This window comes from Mauremys reevesii, linkage group 14, assembly GCF_016161935.1.
Source record: "Mauremys reevesii isolate NIE-2019 linkage group 14, ASM1616193v1, whole genome shotgun sequence".
NCBI lineage: Eukaryota > Metazoa > Chordata > Testudines > Geoemydidae > Mauremys > Mauremys reevesii.
In genome coordinates, this window is record NC_052636.1 from 29,588,418 (window position 1) to 29,609,155 (window position 20,738).

The 20,738-nt window shown below is 48.9% G+C and overlaps 1 protein-coding gene, 1 non-coding gene and 1 pseudogene across 2 annotated transcripts in view; 1 reads left to right on the forward strand and 2 right to left on the reverse strand.

The window, feature by feature from the left end:
• Positions 1-20,738, reverse strand: part of LOC120381578 — a 190,287-nt pseudogene that overhangs the window by 89,674 nt on the left and 79,875 nt on the right.
• Positions 1-20,738, forward strand: part of LOC120381380 (zinc finger protein 883-like) — a gene marked incomplete at its 3' end in the record, with an annotated part of 71,819 nt that overhangs the window by 45,162 nt on the left and 5,919 nt on the right. The gene's annotated exons all lie outside the window — the stretch shown is intronic.
• Positions 2,883-2,955, reverse strand: TRNAV-AAC. Its single transcript has one exon. It is a non-coding gene; the product is annotated as a tRNA-Val (tRNA).

Sequence of the window (20,738 nt, forward strand, 5' to 3'; positions counted from 1 at the left end):
CTGCCTCCCACTTCCTGCCCCCTGGCTGCCCCCCTCAGAACCCCCAACCCCCCCCGCTCCTTGTCCCCTGACTGCCCCCTCCTGGGACCCTGCCCCTAACTGCCCTCCAGGACCCAACCCCTATCTAAGCCTCCCTGTTCCTTGTCCCCTGACTTCCTCCTGAGACCCCTCCCACTGTAACTGCTTCCCTAGGACCCTATCCCCTACCTGTCCCCTGACCCTTATCTACACCCCACCCCAGACAGATCCCGGGACTCCCACGCCCCATCCAACTGCTCCCCACCCCTGACAGGACCCCAGAACTCCCGACCCATCCAACTCCTCTGCTCCCTGCCTGCCCCGACCCCGCTTCGCCCCCACCCCCAGATAGGCACCCCCAATCCCTCAACCCATCCAACCCCTGCTCCTTGTCCCTTGACCGCCCCTCCAGAGACCCCCACCTCTAATCATCCCCAACTATCCAACCCCTCCCCACCTCCTGACAGCTCTGTCTAGTGGCTGCTCCCACCCACACACTCAAAGTGGCAGAGAAGGTTCCCTCTCCTTCGGGGGGAAGGTTGCCTAGTGGTTAAGGCACAGGACTCAGGCTCAGGTGTTCTGGGTTTGAGTCTCTGCTCTGCCACAGACTCCCTGCTTAGCCTTGGGAAATTCACTTCACCTCCTTGTGCCCTAGATCCCACCTGCCCAATGGGGCCAACACTGACCCTGCCTCCTGGGCTAAATCCATCCATGGCTGGGTGATGGTGGGGGGGGAATGGAGATACCAACATTGGGAGATTGGGGCTGAATTTCCCCACAGCTGGAGAGTGGGAGCCAGCTCCACAGGGGGGATGGGAGCGAGAGGGGCTCAGGCCAGCTCCACACAGAGAGGGGTCAGGGCTTCAGCCCTGCAACTTCTGCCACTAAGGTGGCTGGGGCTCCCGAGCCAGGGACTTCAGCCCCACATCTTCTGCCAGGGGCCGGGGTTCTCCTCCTCCCTGCCCCAGGGGGCTCCTCTCCCCCTCCACCCCCCACAGTGCAGCTTCTGCAGGGGCCCGGGGCTTCTCCCCCCGCCCCTCCCCCAGCTCGGCTCCTCCCCCTCCCCCTGCCGGTATCTGGAGCTTCTCCTCCCCCCGCCGCTCCCAGCTGCTCCCTTCCTGTGTCTGCAAACACCCCCCGGGCGGGCTGCAGCGCTCGCTGGGGCTGTCTCCAGTGGCTGAAGTTGCCTCCATCTCTGCTCACCTGGGGGTGGGGGGAACAAAGAGAGGAGATGGGCCCAGGGTGTGAAAGCAGAATTAGGGGGCAGGGAAAGAAGGACTGTTTGGAAAGGTGGGTTTTGGGGGGGGAGGGGTGATCCAGATGGAGTCAGAAGCAGTTGGGCAGCAGAGGCTCAGGGAAATTGAGGGGAACCCCCTGGGTTTCCCAGTGTTGGCCAGGGTGTGTACAGCACCTAGCGCAATATGGGGTCCTGATCTCAGTCATGGTCTGTGCAGCACCTGGGAGCCCTGATGTCTGTTTCCTGATCACAGGCACTGAGAACGGATAGAGGGAAACCTCAGCACCTGAAGGGTTAATGCAGCCCTGTGTGCAACCCCTGCTAGGGTGACCAGACAGCAAATGTGAAAAATCGGGACAGGGAGTGGGGGTAATAGGAGCCTATATAAGAAAAAGACCCAAAAATCGGGACATCCAGTCACGCTAGTCCCTGCTGCGCTCACGAGGGGTTGGCTTAGAGAGTTGTAGTAATAACAGCAGCAGAGAGTCCTGTGGCACCTTATAGACTAACAGACGTATTGGAGCAGGAGCTTTCATGGGTGAATCCCCACTTCGTCAGCTGCACCAATAGTCCCATATGGGCTAGTGGTCAGGATTCCTGATTTTCACCCAGGTGACCTGGGTTCAACTTCTGCTGTGGGAACCGTGCAGAGCTTTTGCCCAGAGTGGAGAAAGGAACAGGGAGGGATCCTGCCAGCAGGGGGGTTAGACAGTGTTGGGAGGGGATCCCAGAAGTGGGGGTGGGGGGCAGAGGTCTGAGGGGAGACCAGGGAAGGATCCCAGCAGTGTGGGAAGCTGAGAGCACAGGGCTGGCATGGGGACCTGGAAGAGTGAATGTGTCCCTCTAAACCCACCAACTGCAGACTAGGCAGGACTGGAAGAATTACGTATTTGTTGGTAAATGTCAATTTCTGTGTAAACACACAACCCAATGGCAAAATATTTCCATCGATAATTATCAAAATTGGCAGATGGGCAAAGTAAGAAACATGCTGCTTGAGAACTTACCCTGTTGTAGGAGCAGCAGTGATCTGTGTGCTGCGTATAATCTGTATGCCCAAAAGGTCTGTTACACTCCCCCCTCCCCCCACTTGTCTCCTCTCCCTCTCTGAATGCCTGTGAGGTGGCTTTCCCCCTCCCCCCCTCCTGCAATGCTTGTGGGATGAAGGGGCTGGTTGAACAGCTGGAAGATCAGAAGAGCTCCTAGATAGACAAGGTGTCTGGGGCTCTCATTAGGCAGCATTGTGAAAGCACAGCTGAGCACAGGGCCCCTTCCCCTTTTAAGGACCTGCTCCTCATGGCCTGCGACTGGAGATGGCTTGGCTGCATCCGGTGGGTCACACTCCACCTCAGCCAGTGTCCATGCAGGGTCCACTGCCTAATGAGAGTCCCAGACACCTTGTCTACCTGGAAGCTTTTCTGATCTTCAACCAGCCCATTCATCCCCCAAGCATTGCAGGAGAGAGCGGGAGGGGGAGGGGGAAAGCCACTTCACAGGCATTCAGAGAGGGAGAGGAGACAAAAGCGAGGGGGAGGGGAAGTATAACAGACCTTTTGAGCATAGAAATCACTGCTGCTCCTACAACAGCAGGGACAGGCCAGTAGGAGCTGAGAAAAGGAAGCCATTATGTTTCTGCCTGGCTTTGAACCAGGGACCTTTTGCATGTTAGGCAAATGTGATAACCACTACACTACAGAAACTCCATCACAGGGCTCTGTCCCTCCCTTCATAAGAACATAAGAATGGCAATACTGGGTCAGACCAAAGGTCCATCCAACCCCATATCCTATCTGCCAACAGTGGCCAATGCCAGGTGCCCAAGAGGGAATGAACCTAACCGGTAATGATCAAGTGATCTCTCTCCTGCCATCCATCTCCACTCTCTGACAAACAGAGGCTAGGGACACCATTCCTTACCCATCCTGGCTAATATCCATTAATGGACTTAACCTCCATTAATTTATCTGCAAAAAGAACAAGGAGAACATGTGGCACCTTAGAGATGTGGAAGCCAAGAAATAATTAACAAGGATTTGAAGGGATCTTAATGCATGTTAGTTACTTAGCATGAGTTAGGCTAGCTGTGACCCTAATGATGTGAGATTTGTAGAAGCAAGATAATGTGAGACAGAATGAACTGTGTGAAAAGTTATTACGACCTTGCAACAGTCTAACCAAATATGCAGGCTTGTTTTTCTTAGTAGTGAGATAAATAATATAGCAGAAAGGCTTATGTATAAACAAATGCAATTGTTTTCTCTTTACTGTCTCCATGATTGCTAGAAATTGTCTGTAACAAAGGTATAAAGGCTTGATGTAATTGTTTACCAGTTGAGAGACCTGTCCGGGACTGGGGTGACCCTGTGTCCTATGGCACTCTCTCCCTCCATTGTAATTAAGAACATAAGAACAGCCGTACCAGGTCAGACCAAAGGTCCATCTAGCCCAGTATCTGTCTACCGACAGTGGCCAATGCCAGGTGCCCCTGAGGGAGTGAACCTAACAGGCAATGATCAAATGATCTCTTTCCTGCCATCCATCTCCATCCTCTGACGAACAGAGGCTAGGGACACCATTCTTATCCATCCTGGCTAATAGCCATTTATGGACTTAGCCACCATGAATTTATCCAGTCCCCTTTTAAACATTGTTATAGTCCTAGCCTTCACAACCTCCTCAGGTAAGGAGTTCCACAAGTTGACTGTGCGCTGCGTGAAGAAGAACTTCCTTTTATTTGTTTTAAACCTGCTGCCTATTAATTTCATTTGGTGACCCCTAGTTCTTGTATTATGTGAATAAGTAAATAACCTTTCCTTATCCACTTTCTCAACATCACTCATGATTTTATAGACCTCTATCATGTCCCCCCTTAGTCTTCTCTTTTTCCAAACTGAAGAGTCCTAGCCTCTTTAATCTTTCCTCATATGGGACCTTCTCTAAACCCCTAATCATTTTAGTTGCTCTTTTCTGAACCTTTTCTAGTGCTAGAATATCTTTTTTGAGGTGAGGAGACCACATCTGTACACAGTATTCGAGATGTGGGCGTACCATGGATTTATATAAGGGCAATAATATATTCTCAGTCTTATTCTCTATCCCCTTTTTAATGATTCCTAACATCCTGTTTGCTTTTTTGACCGCCTCTGCACACTGCGTGGACATCTTCAGAGAACTATCCACGATAACTCCAAGATCTTTTTCCTGACTCGTTGTAGCTAAATTAGCCCCCATCATGTTGTATGTATAGTTGGGGTTATTTTTTCCAATGTGCATTACTTTACATTTATCCACATTAAATTTCATTTGCCATTTTGTTGCCCAATCACTTAGTTTTGTGAGATCTTTTTGAAGTTCTTCACAATCTGCTTTGGTCTTAACTATCTTGAGTAGTTTAGTATCATCTGCAAACTTTGCCACCTCACTGTTTACTGGAGAAATAATAAAGTATTTGATTTTGCTGCACCCAAACAAAAAGTGAGAACTGAGTTTTTCTCTGACAATTTGGGGGCTCGTCCGGGATGGCAACGCCCACGGACCCACAGACGGCTACTACGGATCATTCCCCTTCAAACCCCATGGCGCCACATGAGAGGTATGAGACCTTTTGAAATCTCTATTGGGGTATCGGAGGAGGACTGTCCGTGAGGACGTCTGTCTCTGTTGGGCTCACGCCATCTGAACTTATTGACTGTGCAGCAGGATCAGATGCAAAGTGGTATTGGGGAGAGGCCCCAATAAGGTTAGTTTATAGCAGTACTGGGAACTGCTGAGTTGGCCAAGGTAAATGCATAGGTAAATGCATAAGGTAATGCATAGGTAAATGCATTAGAATGCACCGGTGCTGAGGGGTTTTTACCGCCTCAAGAGGGGTTGTCATACCGCCTCATGGTATTGGTCCGGACCAGGTAAAGATGCATCGTGGTTAAAAAAATTAAAAAAGAGATAAAAAGGTTAAAAAAGGGTTAAAAAAAAAAGCCATGAAGGGAGAAAAAGAGAATAGCTAACATGCGCTGGCCCCAGTCAAGGACACCGCTCACGGCTAAGACTTGGCTGACTACCGAGGAAAGGGGGGGGATGGTTGCTGCAGTTAAATGAGATTGGTGTGCGGCGGGCAGCCCACCCTCCTCCTTGGGGACCTTTTGTAAATATTCAGATTGATTTTATTTCAATGTCTAAATGTGGTTATGGATATGTATTAGTTTTAGTTGATGTATTTACCAATTGGGTTGACGCTTTTCCCTGCAGGAAAGCAGATGTCAGGACTGTTGTGAATTTTTGCTTAAAGATTTTGTACCATGTTTTGGCATCCCTGTGAGTATCAACAGTGATCATGGAACTCATTTTACTGGACAGATTGTAAAGGAGTTATGTGCAGCTCACTGCCCTCACCACCCATGGTCTGCTGGGACAGTGGAACACCAGAACGGGATTTTAAAAAAATAAACTGGCCAAGATTTGTGCTGAAACAAACTTAAGGTGGCCAGATGCCCTTCCTTTGGCACTGATGAGTATGGGAGCCCTTCCCAATCGAAAGACTGGACTCAGCCCTCATGAAATTTTGACAGGACGCCCAATGCGGCTACCAGCTGCACCCCCACTAACCCTAGCTCAGATGGACATTCATTTGATGGATGACATAATGCTTAAGTATTGTCAGGCACTAATGAAATGTGTTAAGACTTTTTATACACAGGTGAAGGAAGCACTACCGAAGGATCCTGTGCAACCTTGCCACTCGTTGGAACCAGGAGACTGGGTCTACATAAAGGTCCATCAACGAAAGACTGCCTTGGCTCCACGCTGGAAAGGCCCTTTCCAAGTCCTGTTAACCACCAACACTGCTGTGAAGTGTCAAGGACTACCTGCCTGGACCCATGCATCGCACTGCAAAAAGACCCCTCCACCTCGGGAGGACACTCCTATTGATGATCAGCGTACTCCTTCTTCTAGCCCTGCTGTACCTGCTGGACAGCGGAAGAAGAGGACAAGGTGACATACTAGCAACCTCTCCCTTGTCCACTGACAGACCTACTGTGCCTTTGAACTTTTGTAGAAAAAGCAAATCATTACAGGATGATGTCCTGGTAATCTCCCCTGTAGGATGCTGAACCACAACTGCTTCAGGAAAGAAGAAGAAACACTCACTCCACTGACATTGCCAAAGTCCAGGAATTCCTGACTAAAAAGGACATTGAGAACTGACCCTGGTGAAGAAACAAATAATTACACACTGGCAGGAAGAAATTTGTGGGACCCATGCTTGGGAATGTGGTATTGATTGGATTTTGGGGTTTATTCTACAGGCTGCGCCCTGTGTTTTGGATAAATCCTTCAGTATGTATTGCCCTCCCTAATTGGATTTTAAATGACATTGCCCTTATCCAGTTTTCGGATCACTTCTACATACCCGGATTGCTCACAGGGGCTGCCATTAGATTAGCACAACAGAGGGCCTGGGTTATTTCCTCTGGAAAGAAAGAGAATTGAGCAGATCCCTTTGGGCTAGGGCCAATATCTTAAAAGCCAAGGATGTGATAAGAAATTGGGCCAATTAGAAAAGGCCACTAGCCTTATTTTTGAAGCTCAGCTATCTTAAGTACAGGCTGGAGTTGGTGAGTTACATGTCATTTCCACTCTTAGTTCTATGACCCAGAAGTTACTGACAGAGATGGTATTGAATATCACTGAGGCTGGGAAGGCATTGCAGTGGGATCTAGACCAGACTTGGCCCACTGCCCTTACAGACGCATCAGGAGTACCATCTGATCTGTGGTCATGAAGACATACTTGGACACTTTCTGGATGGAAGTGTGGACATTCACGGTGCTCCTTCCAAGCCTATGGACCGGTTAGGGTGGGTGTGGGCTCCCACATACCGAATCCTGCTGGGTCCATGGGGAGGATGCATGTGGGATTGGGTGATTCACCGAGATATCTGGGAAGTGAGACCGCCTGATTCTCCTAATCGATTTTTAGTTAGTGCTCCTGGGATTACAGCTGATATTTGGATAGGGTTAGGAAATCTATGGACATTTTGGCCGTTAGAACCACCACAGCTTCAGTGTGTACAGAAACTGAAGCCAGGGGAAGTTGTCACTGTTTATGCCAATATTTGCTGGGAGGGTAGAGGTCGAGGAACTACCCTTACAGGACACCCACTTTTTCAAGCTAATGATCACTGTGTGTACGTTAATGCCACCACATTACAAGATATACATATTAATCTTACCACTGCTGCAGGCGATCATATCATTTATTGGCCTGCAGATAGAATGTTGCAAGTAGCTCTTAGGTTTTAGGTATATTTTAATTGGATTAGTGTAGTGCCTGATCGGTTTCAAAATTTGCTTTTATTGTTACCAGAGGTTCGAAGAATCTCTGAATTGCAAGGGAAAATTCATATGCTTCAGAATATATATCATGCTGAACAGAATGCCTTTCATACAGCTTATAGAGTGTCTACTTTATGTACTATGTATGATGTATTGTGCTTTGTAACCAAAACTGTACAACAACCCCATTATTTTGTTTCTATGGGAATGTTATTGTTTGTAGTGTTGTTAGTTAGTTTAGGATTATGTTATTGTTGTTGTTTTTGTAAATAATGTAATGATAGTAATAATACCTTTCATGTTCATGCTAATCATGCATTGTCATTACATCCCATGAAAACCCCTAAGGTTGACATATCTGCTGTAGAATCTGAAATCCATGGTTTAATGCAAATTGAGATTTGAAATATTTGTTGTACTAGAAGTACAAAAGGGGGGAGTGTGGAAGCCAAGAAATAATTAACAAGGATTTGAAGGGATCTTAATGCATGTTAGTTACTTAGCATAAGTTAGGCTAGCTGTGACCCTAATGACGTGAGATTTGTAGAAGCAAGATAATGTGAGACAGAGTGAACTGTGTGAAAAGTTATTATGACCTTGCAACAGTCTAACCAAATATGCAGGCTTGTTTTTCTTAGTAGTGAGATAAATAAGATAGCAGAAAGGCTTATGTATAAACAAATGCAATTATTTTCTCTTTACTGTCTCCATGATTGCTAGAAATTGTCTGTAACAAAGGTATAAAGGCTTGATGTAATTGTTTACCAGTTGAGAGACCTGTCCGGGATTGGGGTGACCCTGTGTCCTATGGCACTCTCTCCCTCCATTGTAATTACTGGAGAAATAATAAAGTATTTGATTTTGCTGCACCCAAACAAAAAGCGAGAACTGAGTTTTTCTCCGACAGAGACTAACAAATGTATTTGAGCATAAGCTTTTGTGGGCTAAAACTCACTTCATCGGATGCATGCAGTTAAAAATACAGTAGGAAGATATATATACACACAGAGAACATGAAAAAATGGGTGTTACCATACACACTATAACGAGAGTGATCAGTTAACGTGAGCTGTTATCAGCAGGAGAAAAAAACCTGATGTTGGGAGGGGAACAGGAGAAAGGACAAAGGAAGCAAGAGACGAAGAGAAAAGAGGGATCAGACAGTGGATGGAGCAAGAGGTGAAACAAAAAGGAGAAACCCTTATGTCCCCAGTGATTCTAAGGGACAAAATCACAGGTGCAGAATAAAATTCTGCCTCCTTAAGCTCGTGTTTTCCATGCCTAGAATTCAACTGTCATCAGATGGATCAGACTGAACAGGTTTCAAACCTCCAGGAGGCTCTTACCTTCTAAACAGGGACAGCTGTTTTCCAGTAAAATCACTAAAAGGGAAGGAGAAAACTCGAAAGAGGTTCCTCCTGGCGCTCACGTCCGTGAACCCGAATACTCTCTCAGTCCTCAAAGAGAGACCTGGAGAAGAAGACTTGCTGAAGCAAAGCCACAGGGGTCTCTGAGGTTTCCCTGGCCCCTCGCCCCTGTCCTGCCTGGCTGATGTCAGCTTCTCTCTGTGAGGTCACCACCTCCACACCACCTTGGACCAATAGTCTGAGGTCCTGGAAAAGGCCTTTGTGATGTCACTGCCACACCCCTCCCTTGCTGTGCCAATGTCCTGCCCCTGGCCAGGCACTTTGCAGGTTTGAGCTACTCCCTGTGGATCACCCCACTCAAGGAGCGTTCGTTCTAGGCAGCAAGCTGGCTAGACAGGGAAACATCAGATGCTGCTCCCAATGCTACACTCAGTTTATCAGAAATTAGTCGACTTTATGGCCAGAAGAGACCATTAGAGCATCTAATCTGACCTCCTGCATATCACAGGCCTCCTGTATGGCACAATAGCTACTTTGGGGGCAAATACATTCCAGAAAGGCATTTAGTCTAGATGAAATGACATCAAGAGATGGAGAATCCACCATTTTCCTTGGTAGCTTGTTCCTGTGGTGAATCATCCTCGCTGTTGAATATTTGTGCCTTTATTTGCAATATGAATTTCTCTCTTTTCATCTTCCAGCCATTGGGTCTTGTTATACCTTTCTCTGCTTGATTCAAGAGCCCTTTAATTCCCAAATCTTTTCTCTCCCTGAAGGCACTTCAACACTTCAATGAAGTCACCTTTCAATCTTCTTTTGATCAGCTAAACAGGTTGAGCTCTTTCAATAGCTCACTAGAAGGCAGTTTTCTCCAGCCCTCAGAACCTTTGGTGGCTCTTTGCTGCCCCAGCTCCAGTTTCACAACATCTTTTTCAAATGAGGACACCAAAACTGGAGGCAGTATTCCAGTATCAGTCTCACTGATGCCGTGTCACCTCCTGTGACATTATTGGCATAATCTGTAACTGTACAGATCACCGTTGCGACCACTGTTCTATATTTGTAGCCAGTATTGTAGAAAGGTTGTCGTGTAAGGGGTCTATGGAGAGGTTCTGATTGGCTGATTATAATGATGCTATCTCTAGATGTGTTTCATTTTTGTAGTTGAAGTTATGAATATTGGCTCTCTGCCGGCTCACCCGCCCCCTCGCCACTGCCCACCCACTCGCCTCCTCAGCCCCCCTCCCTCACCTGCTATTGTGTCATACAGGAGGCCTGTGCAGGGGGTCAGATTAGATGCTCTAATGGTCTCTTCTGGCCATAAAGTCAACTAATTTCTAAAAAATTGAGTGTAGCATTGGGAGCAGCGTCTGATGTTTCCCTGTCTAGCCGGCTTGCTGCCTAGAACGAATGCTCCTTGTGTGGGGTGATCCACAGGGAGTAGCTCAAACCTGCAAAGTGCCTGGCCAGGGGCAGGACATTAGCACAGCAAGGGAGGGGTGTGGCAGTGACATCACAAAGGTTTTTTGCAGGACCTCAAACTATTGGTCCAAGGTGGTGGGGAGGTGGTGACCTCACAGAGAGATGCTGACATCAGGCAGGCAGGATGGGGGCGAGGGGCCAGGGAAACCTCAGAGACCCCTGTGGCTTTGCTTCAGCAAGTCTCCTTCTCCAGGTCTCTCTTTGAGGACTGAGAGAGTATTCGGGTTCACGGACGTGAGCGCCAGGAGGAACCTCTTTCGAGTTTTCTCCTTCCCGTTTAGTGATTTTACTAGAAAACAGACATCCCTGTTTAGATGGTAAGAGCCTCCTGGAGGTTTGAAACCTGTTCAGTCTGATCCATCTGGTGACAGTTGAATTCTAGGCATGGAAAACACGAGCTTAAGGAGGCAGAATTTTATTCTGAATTTTATTTGATCCCCACCGATGACCTGGGCCATCCTTTGGGCTCTTTGGTGAGAACCCTCAGCCTCCCGTCCTCAGTCTCTACCCTGATGGGCTGAGCAGGGGGTTATTGACAGGGAGGAGACTCAGGTCCTTGTTGTTCTCTTTTAAGACCAAGGAAATAAGTCAGAACCAGTTCTATGTTTGACGAATATTGCTGCTTCTCTACATTAATGATCTCTGAGCAGTTCATGATTCTCTCTAACATGATTCTCCTCAAAGCTTGCTGGATAATTCCTGTGCACTGTTGTTGGTCTGGAGCTCATCTGAGAGCATTTTATTCAGGTTATTCAATGTCTGAAATTCAAGATCCGATGGCTAGTTTGAAAATCAGGGCTCTTGGGTCCTATTCCCAACTCTGCCACTGACTGGCTGTGTGACCTCAGACAAGTCAATTCTCCTTTCTCAGCCTTAGCTTCTCCCTCTTTCCAGTAGGGATAATAATGATCTGCTCCTACCTACCTCACAGTGCGTGGAGGCAGGGCTGGCTCTAGGTTTTTTGCCGTCCCAAGCAAAAAAATTTTTGGCTGCCCCCACCCCAGCCCTGGGCTCCCCACTGCACCTCCCTGCCACCCCAGACCTGGGCTCTGCCCCCTCCACCCACACCCCCTGCCATCCCAGCCCTGGGCTCTCCCCACATTCCCCCTTGCTGCCCCAGCTCTTGGCTCCGCCCTCCCCCCACTGCTCCCCACTGACACCCCTGCCACCTCAGCCCTGGGATCTGCCCCCTCCACCTGCACCCCCTGCCACCCCAGGAGGTGTGGGGGGGAAAATTCCAGATCTTTCCACCTTATTCCAAATTCCTCCTAAGGCGCCACTTTGGGGGAATGTGCTCAGTGGGGGAGCTGCAGCCCCCCCTGCTCCCCCCTAGCTACGCTCCTGCTTGTGGGGGCCCCTGCAAGACCCAGGGCCTGGGGCAAATTGCCCCACTTGCCCCCGCCTCTGGGCGGCCCTGCTAGCAGCTGTTCTGGGAGCGCAGGGGAGGAATGACTCCCCCTTCTCTAGCTTCTCCCCGTGGGGCTCTGGGGAGCAGGGAGGGTTGGGTGATAAATTCCATCCAACTCCCCCTTTGATCCAAGCCGAGGGGCGTCTCAGCCTCCACGATCCCCTTGGCAGGGCCAAACAAGGGATGTTTTCCATTGCCCAGGAGACCCCAGCCAGGGACTCAAGGCCGCCCCAGACTTTCCCTTTCTCCCTTCTGGGAAATCAAGTTCAAGTTCTACAAGCAACTAAAGAAGCCTCAACCCTGCATCTGAATTAATGTCACATTTCTCACTGCCCGACACAAACAAATGTCATTTCAATCCCAGGTGAGTCCACTTCAGTCATTCCTCAGCCCGATTCCTTCACCCTCCTGCCTTAGCTTAGGGCATTGCGCCACCCTGTGGCCATTTCATTTCCCTTCTCAGTTTCACACAGAGACACAATTTCCTTTGCATGGATCCATGAACAGCAAAACCTCCCTGTGTCTCTTGTCTGAGCCAGGGCATTCGATTCCATTGAAAACTTCTCTCCTGCAATGGCAACGGTCAAACAGAGGGGACGTGGCCACCTTCAGCCCTGGCAGTGAGATATTCCCTCTCCTCGTTCTTCATGCTGCTGTTGTTAGTCCATAAAACATGAACCATGGAATAAAAAGCTGAGTTTACTCCAGGGTGAGGAAAGAAAGGAGCCACCAACTCCCCAAAAAAATCTCAGTGCCCCAGAGAAAAGCTGCCCCTGTTATTGGAACTAATGATGTGCTGGAGATATGTTGGGAAAAGGGACTGTCTGAATTGCCAAGGCAGGAAACGAACAATCTACAGCAACATCATTAACCACAGACACACTCTAGCCATGCTCCAGCCAGTGGGGAAATGGGCAGGAATTCATAACGTCAACTATAAAAATGATACACATCTAGAAATAGCATAATTATAATCAGCCAATCAGAACCTCTCCATAGACCCCTTGTGCGACAACCTTTCTACAATATTGGCTACAAATAGAACAGCGGTCACAATGGTGATCTATACGGTTACACATTATGTCAATAACGTCACAGGAGGTGACACGGCATCAGTGAGACTGATACTGGAATAGCCTCCAGTTTTGGTGTCCTCATTTGAAAAAGATGTTGTGAAATTGGACCTGGGGCAGCAAAGAGCCACCAAATGTTCTGAGGGCTGGAGAAAAATGCCTTCCAGGGAGCTATTGAAAGAGCTCAACCTGCTTAGCTTATCAAAAGAAGATTGAAAGGCGACTTCACTGAAGTGTTGAAGTGCATTAATGGAGAGAAAATATTGGGTATTAATGGGCTCTTTAATGTAACAGAGAAAGGCATAACAAGACCCAATGGCTGGAAGGTGAAAAGAGACAAATTCATATTACAACTAAGGCACAAATATTCAACAGCGAGGATGATTCACCACAGGAACAAGCTACCAAGGAAAGTGGTGGATTCTCCATCTCCTGATGTCATTTCATGAAGACTAGATGCCTTTCTGGAATGTGTTTGCCCCCAAAATAGCTCTTGTGTCATACAGGAGGCCTGTGATATGCAGGGGGTTCAGATTAGATGCTCTAATGGTCTCTTCTGGCCGTAAAGTCGACTAATTTCTGAAAAACTGAGTGTAGCATTGGGAGCAGCGTCTGATGTTTCCCTGTCCAGCCGGCTTGCTGCCTAGAACGAACGCTCCTTGAGTGGGGTGATCCACAGGGAGTAGCTCAAACCTGCAAAGTGCCTGGCCAGGGGCAGGACATTGGCACAGCAAGGGAGGGGTGTGGCAGTGACATCACAAAGGCCTTTTGCAGGACCTCAGCCTATTGGTCCAAGGTGGTGGGGAGGTGGTGACCTCACAGAGAGATGCTGACATCAGCCAGGCAGGACAGGGGCGAGGGGCCAGGGAAACCTCAGAGACCCCTGTGGCTTTGCTCCAGCAAGTCTCCTTCTCCAGGTCTCTCTTTGAGGACTGAGGGAGTATTCGGGCTCACGGATGTGAGCGCCAGGAGGAACCTCTTTCGAGTTTTCTCCTTCCCTTTTCATGATTTTACTAGAAAACAGCCGTCCCTGTTTAGAAGGTAAGAGCCTCCTCGAGGTTTGAAACCTGTTCAGTCTGATCCATCTGGTGACAGTTGAATTCTAGGCATGGAAAACACGAGTTTAAGGAGGCAGAATTTTATTTCGCACCTGGGATTTTGTCCCTTAGAATCACTGGGGACATTAGGGTTTGTCCTTTGTGTTTCACCTTTTCCTCCATCCCTCCCTCCTTTCTCTTCTTCTCTTGCTTATTTTGTTCTTTCTCCTTTTCCCCTCCCAACACCGGGAGGGAGGGAGGGAGGTGTGTGTGTGTGTTGCGGGGGAGTGCTCTGCAGCTCCCACTGTGGGAGCTCCACCCAAAAATGTGGGGCTGAAATAGTGCTCAGGCAGTCAGGGCCGGATTAACCTTCTGTGGGTCCTGGTACCAAACATATTTGTAGGCCCCTATGTAGTCACTGTGCGCTCTGAGTATGGGCCTGGTGGGGCAGTGCCATTAGTGCCATAGCATACCTGGTACTGAACCTCAGAGACATTTTTCATTTTGATCACACACCCCTACATGACTGTACGCATTGCCATACACAGCTCCCTCAGTCCCCGGGTTTTCTCATTGAGCTGTACACCCATGTGGGTTTACCAGTGTCCACAGTGAGCAGAACTTTCATAGTGATCAAGGAAACTCCCCACAGATTTATCTCCTTCCTCATTCAGACCTTCTCTAGCCATGTCTCCAGTACCCCCCATGTCACCAGTCACGGCATGTGGTCCTAGTCTCAGCTCAGAGTTCTAAAGCCAGCAGATACCTGATCAGTTCTGACAGATCCCTCCCTCAGCCCCTATCCTGCCATGTGAGCCAGCCACCTGCAAACACCATCTCCCCAAGGTCAGGACTTAGCCCTTGGGAATCTGAAGCCACCAGCCTCTCTCCCTCTGCTCCCATCTACATGCTAGTCTGCTACCTGGTCACCACCACCTCTGCCCATACTTGTTTCCTTTCTACTTTGGACATGCTCCCAACCAGCTGGAAGCTCCCTCTGCCAGCCTGACCTGCTCCCTCTTTCCCTGTTCCCCTTGACATTCCTGTCCTACTGGTGACCTCTGTTCCTTGAGGTGAACTCCAGTGTCTTTAGCTGCTCTAGCTTAATGGCCCCAGTAGTCATAGAGCCACCTGCAGCTTCTCTGGCTACGACCATGGGGCCAGTTCCCAGAGGCCAGCCTTAGCCAGCTGCAGCTACTAGCCGCAGGAGGGGTGGCAATGCCAGAGCTGAGCATGCTTGAACCTTGCAGTGGCAGCACTAGGGACTCGAAATCCTCAGCGCTGGCCCTAGGCAGCTGCAGACTCTGGAGTTAGGCACTTCCTTCCTCTAGGCCATGGCTTTAAATACCTGAGAGTCCCATCACCTGCAGCAGAGGCCACCAATTCCCACGCCCCCCTCAGCCAGCACCTAGTCGTGCAGAAAGTGCAGCCTGAGTGATTTTGGAGGCTGGGGTGCCAGGAGGTTCCCATCCCTGAGCAGCAGCCCTGCAACAAGCTCACATGCTTCCCATTTAGGACATTAGCCGTTACTGACAAGGCTTGTCTGTGATCTTTTTTTGTATCTCATTGTTAGGTGTAAGAAGTATAAACTGTTCAATAGGTTCAGTTAGTTGGTTAATAAGATGTTTATGAAGTAAATCACTGGCTTTACAATAAGATCCAATCTGGAGCATATGAACTATTGACCCCTGGACTCCATCTCTGAGAGGGGACTTGTTTACCATCAGGGGACAGGCTCAAACCAGTCCAAACCGGTTTTTCCCACCAAAACCAGCCCTCAGCGTTCCATCTCCTCAGCACTTTTCCCACCACAGAAGTGATATAAGGACGTGCTCAGCGCCTGCACGGGGCCGTCCCCCCCCAGCGACGGCCCCTCCACGGTCGGGTCTTCCCAGTGCTCCCGAGCCGGAGAGTGACGAGCCCCCTCGGTCCCGCCGTGAGACTGAGGCACAGGAGGCCTGTCACCCCCATTCCTGCCGTCCTGCATCCCTGGTGTCCAGCCTCCCACGGAGCCCCCCGGGGAGTGAGAGACCCTGGGGGGGCACTGGGGCTGGGCAGGAAAGTGACTCGGCCCCGGGGACCCTGGGAGAAGCCTCAGAGCTGCCTCAGCCCCCGTGGGATTGGGGGGGCAGAGACTGGGGCCGGGGGGGGTGGGAGCCCCTGTGGTGTGGGGGGAGATGGGGGGTGTCAGGCAGGGAGGGGAGAAGCTGGAGTTGTAGGGAGGAAGGTCAGTGGGATGCGGGGTGTTGAACTGTCTCTGTGCAGCCAGGAAATTCCCGGGGGGGGAAGTGGTGGGTGGGCGAAGGGGGGAGGGGGGTTAATTGGATCCTTCCCCTGTTTGTGCCACTTGCCCCCGATACAAATTCTCTCTAGTTCTGCCCCTTTTCTCTCTCAGTATCTCACACGGGCTATAAAATCTGGGGCGATTCCCCCCCATCCCCTCCAATGATCAGCTCTCCCGTCTCCCCCAATTTCCCCCGTTCTCCCCATGAGTCTCAAACGTCAGTTTAAAATCTTCTCTAGTGAGGGGCATTTTCCCACCCGTTTTATCTGCAGCGATTTGTCCTTGTGTCGGTGGGAAATTGTTGCTCTGAGTCATTCCCCAGCACATGGCTGCCTCTGGCGTGGGGGTGGGATGGCTCAGTGGTTGGAGCACTGGCCTGCTAAACCCAGGGCTGGGAGCTGACTCCTTGAGGGGCCATTTGGGGATTTAGTTGGGGATTGGCCCTGCTTTGAGCAGGGGGTTGGACTAGACACCTCCTGAGGTCCCTTCCAGCCCTGATAGTCTAGGAGATGCCTGTTCTCTGCCAGGGAAGGGAGGCACACGTGTCCCCCATGGGGACTGCCCAGACCCCAGTTTCCCAATCCCAGTTGTTGCCCCCTAACTACCAACACAGTTGCCCCCAACCATCAGTTGCCAGTCACCCGCCCATCCCCACTGCTGCCCCTTCCTTTATCCAGGGACCTTTCAGCTCCCCCTCCCCCTCCCTTGCCCTTTTAATCAGCTCCTCAAAGGGCTCCCAGCTGCCCATGGGAATGGTGGGGGTGGGGGAACCATTACTTTGTGTTTATGTATTGGACAGTCATATAAAATCCAGTCCAACAGTCCTCTTTTTCCACTAATTCGTTAACAGCAAGTGAGCTGCCGCTCACGAAAGCTCATGCTAAAATAAATTTGTTAGTCTTTAAGGTGTCACAAGTACTCCTGTTCTTTTTTCAGATCTTGGCATTTTTCTCTCATGTTATCAAATACACAGTTTGTGACTGTTGCATCGCACTCGAGCAGGAACAGAGCCCAAGCAGAGAGAGACAGCGTGTGTGTGTATGCATATCCATTTATTCATTTCCCAGCATGCTCTTATATACAATATGGTAGACAATCAATTGCTAATTGATTAATCAAATCAACACAGCTGCAGCTATAACCCATAGGGTAATTATCCTACACACCTGTATCCTATTTACAATTAACTAGCTAATGAGAACAAGCCCAAGGCCAGTCCTTCACACACAACTCCCAGCATAATCAGCTCAGTATCTCACATTCTAATCCCACATCTCCCCCCTCTATTCAAAATAAAGAAGAGGGAAAGGAAAAGAGGATAAAAAACATTCACAAAACATTTCCAACTTATAACAACATAACACCACAATCTATCTTAGTCTTATCCAAGAAGTTTAAATTATCATAATAAATATTATGATGGGAAACTAAAAAACCATAGTGTTTAAAACAAATAGGTGCAGGTCCTCAGCTGGTGTAAAGTAACACCAGCTGATGATCTGCCTCAGAACCTTCAAATAAGATCACAATACACAATCACTAAGTAATCTGTTCACAAGCCAAAATTAAAACTTTATAAAACCAACCTATATAACCATGCAATCATTAACATATAACCCAACAACACCAAACAAGAACAAAACACAACAAATAAATAATGCAAACTCTACAGGATTCCCCCCTTCCTTATACCAAAGCATCCCTCAGATATCAGGCGATCAAACTGACACTGAGGGGGGGGGGGGTCCTAGAGAAAATACATTAACAACACAACAACAATTCTGGCCAGAAGACATCACAAGACAAAACAGAAACACAAAACATAACTCTTAATAATAATTGCATGGTACACTAAATGCTATGCAACCAGCACAAAATAGCAGTATCTTGAGAAGCACAAATAAAGACAGTAAACAAGTTGGACATTCTGTAGTGAATGTGTCATTAAAATCAAATCTGTGAGGCAATTTCTATAAAAGACATCACATACTGATTTAAAGGCAGCTGCAAAGCAGTCTGAGTTAACTCCCAAGTCTTAAAATTTTAAAAACAAAACAAAAACCTTTCCATTTGGCAACACTATTCTCTTATTAAAACTAAGTTCTTATATATTTTAACATGCACTCAGTGGCACAGAGATAGTGTTTTCTTAAGAAGGAAAGGCAGCTGTTATTCATTTCATACTTGAAGAGAACTCTCCACCGACGTTGTCTGACTTCAGAGTAAAGCACAGGATTCTGCATACAATACTGCTGAAGTTCTGCAGCTGCCTGAGAGACCTTAATCCTCTCCACCCCCGCCTTCAGCTTGATTTCAAAGTTCCAAACTCCTCCTTGTCTCACAGCATGGAGTCTAGAGGAATGATGATCTCCCGGACAGTCTTGAAGATCTCAACAGCCTTGCTGTGCTCAATGTCCTAGAAATCAACATCACTAACTGCCAGGACCTGATCTCCCTCCTGCAGCCTGCCCCGCTCCGCGATGCATATCTTCCGCTAATACAGCGGTTTTCATGGTAGCTGCTCTGCCCTTTTCCACCGCGACTTATAGCCGCCCTTCTTCTCCGCGACTTATAGCCGCCGCTTATCTCCGCGACTTATAGCCGCCCTTCTTCTCCGCGACTTATAGCCGCCCTTCCTCTGGGCTCCCTTTTCAGACGCCCTGCAGCTTGCCTCTCAACACTGAACTCAGGTGCGCCTCTTTTCGGACGCCCTGCGGCCGCTGCTCAACACTGAGCTCAGGTGCGCCTCCTTTCTTTTTGGGCTTCCTGCGGCTCCTAGCCACGCAACACTGAACTCAGGTGCGTCTCCTTTTCTTTTCAGGCCACCAACACTAATGCCCGCAGCTTCTCCGCCATTTGTTGCATCGCACTCGAGCAGGAACAGAGCCCAAGCAGAGAGAGAGACAGCATGTGTGTGTATGCATATCCATTTATTCATTTCCCAGCATGCTCTTATATACAATATGGTAGACAATCAATTGCTAATTGATTAATCAAATCAACACAGCTGCAGCTATAACCCATAGGGTAATTATCCTACACACCTGTATCCTATTTACAATTAACTAGCTAATGAGAACAAGCCCAAGGCCAGTCCTTCACACACAACTCCCAGCATAATCAGCTCAGTATCTCACATTCTAATCCCACATGTGACACATTTGCTTTGCAAATCTCAAAGATTCATATAAAATACCCTAAACATTTGCCCCCCTACTCTCTAGTTGTCTATTTCTAATTGAATATGCCCTGAGATTTTTCCCCTGTCTCTCTAATTATAAAATACTAAGAAAATCTCAGATTTACACCTTTTCTCAGATTCTTGAACATGGATATAAAATGTTTGCAAATGTTGCCCATTTCCTCTTTATTCATTTATCAAATATTGATGTGAAACACTCAGATTTTACCTCCTATCGACAACTGATATAAAATCCCTCTGATTTTCCACTTGTCTCTCTATAATTTGCAAAATGGATCCAAAATCTCTCAGATTTCCACCCTTTCTCTTTCATTTCTGAACGTTGCTCTCAAAACTCAGGTTTTGCCTCTTTCTATGTCATTATCAAATGTCAATTAAAAATCCTCTCGGATTTGGGGCTGTTCCCCGTGTTTCTAAATCCCAGCAACTTCTTCCTTCGAGGGAACCTGTTGCCCTGAGTTCTTCTCCATCCTGGAGGTCGCAGGGGGTGAAATTGCCCAGAGATCATCTTTCCCGACTCCTTTGTGAATCATTTGGTCCCTCCTTTACCTCTGTTAAAATGTTTGCCAAAGAAAGAGACCAGCCAGATATTTAATACCCATCAAAGCCAGAGGCCTCCCCCTGTTTGGGGAGTCAGTGGTTCCCAACCAGTTACAGAAGAGTTGGCTGGACCCTTTTCTCCAGCTGGCACGGGATGAGGAGGTCACTCTGAGTGCAGTGTGAGTTGAGAAGTATCCCAAACCCCATGGCAAATGGCCTTGGTGAGGGGTTGCTTCCCGCAGTGCTAAGATGCAGCCACCTCTGGGGTGGATCCATGGTGGCCATTATTTGGTAGTGACAGGCCATGGACATTTCTTATCTATTTTGTCCCTCCAGGCCTTCCATTCTCCTGTTCAAGAGACATCCCCCAGGGCTCCCTCTGCCTGTGTGACTGGCCAGCAGGGGGCGGTGGTCACTTTCTATCCACTTCTCAGGCACTGTGAGGTAACAGTGTTGCTGGGTGGGGTGGGGCTGTGGGGAGATAGCAGCTGAAGGGGGATTGTGGTAGGGGAGGCCTCTGGGTGGCTGGGCAGGGGTACCCTAGTGAGGTTGGTGGGTTCTGGAGATTTGGGGTTTCAGGGGTGGTTGTGATGTGCCCAGCCCTGAGGCTGTGGGTCCTGGAGGTGGGTATCGCTGGGGCCTGGTGGCTGCAGAACAGCCGGGTGGGCGTCTCTTGGGAGGCGGGACAGGGGTTAGAGGAGCCTGGTGCTGTGCCAGGGGCTCTGCCTGGGCTTCCCCCGCAGACTCCTGGGATCGCT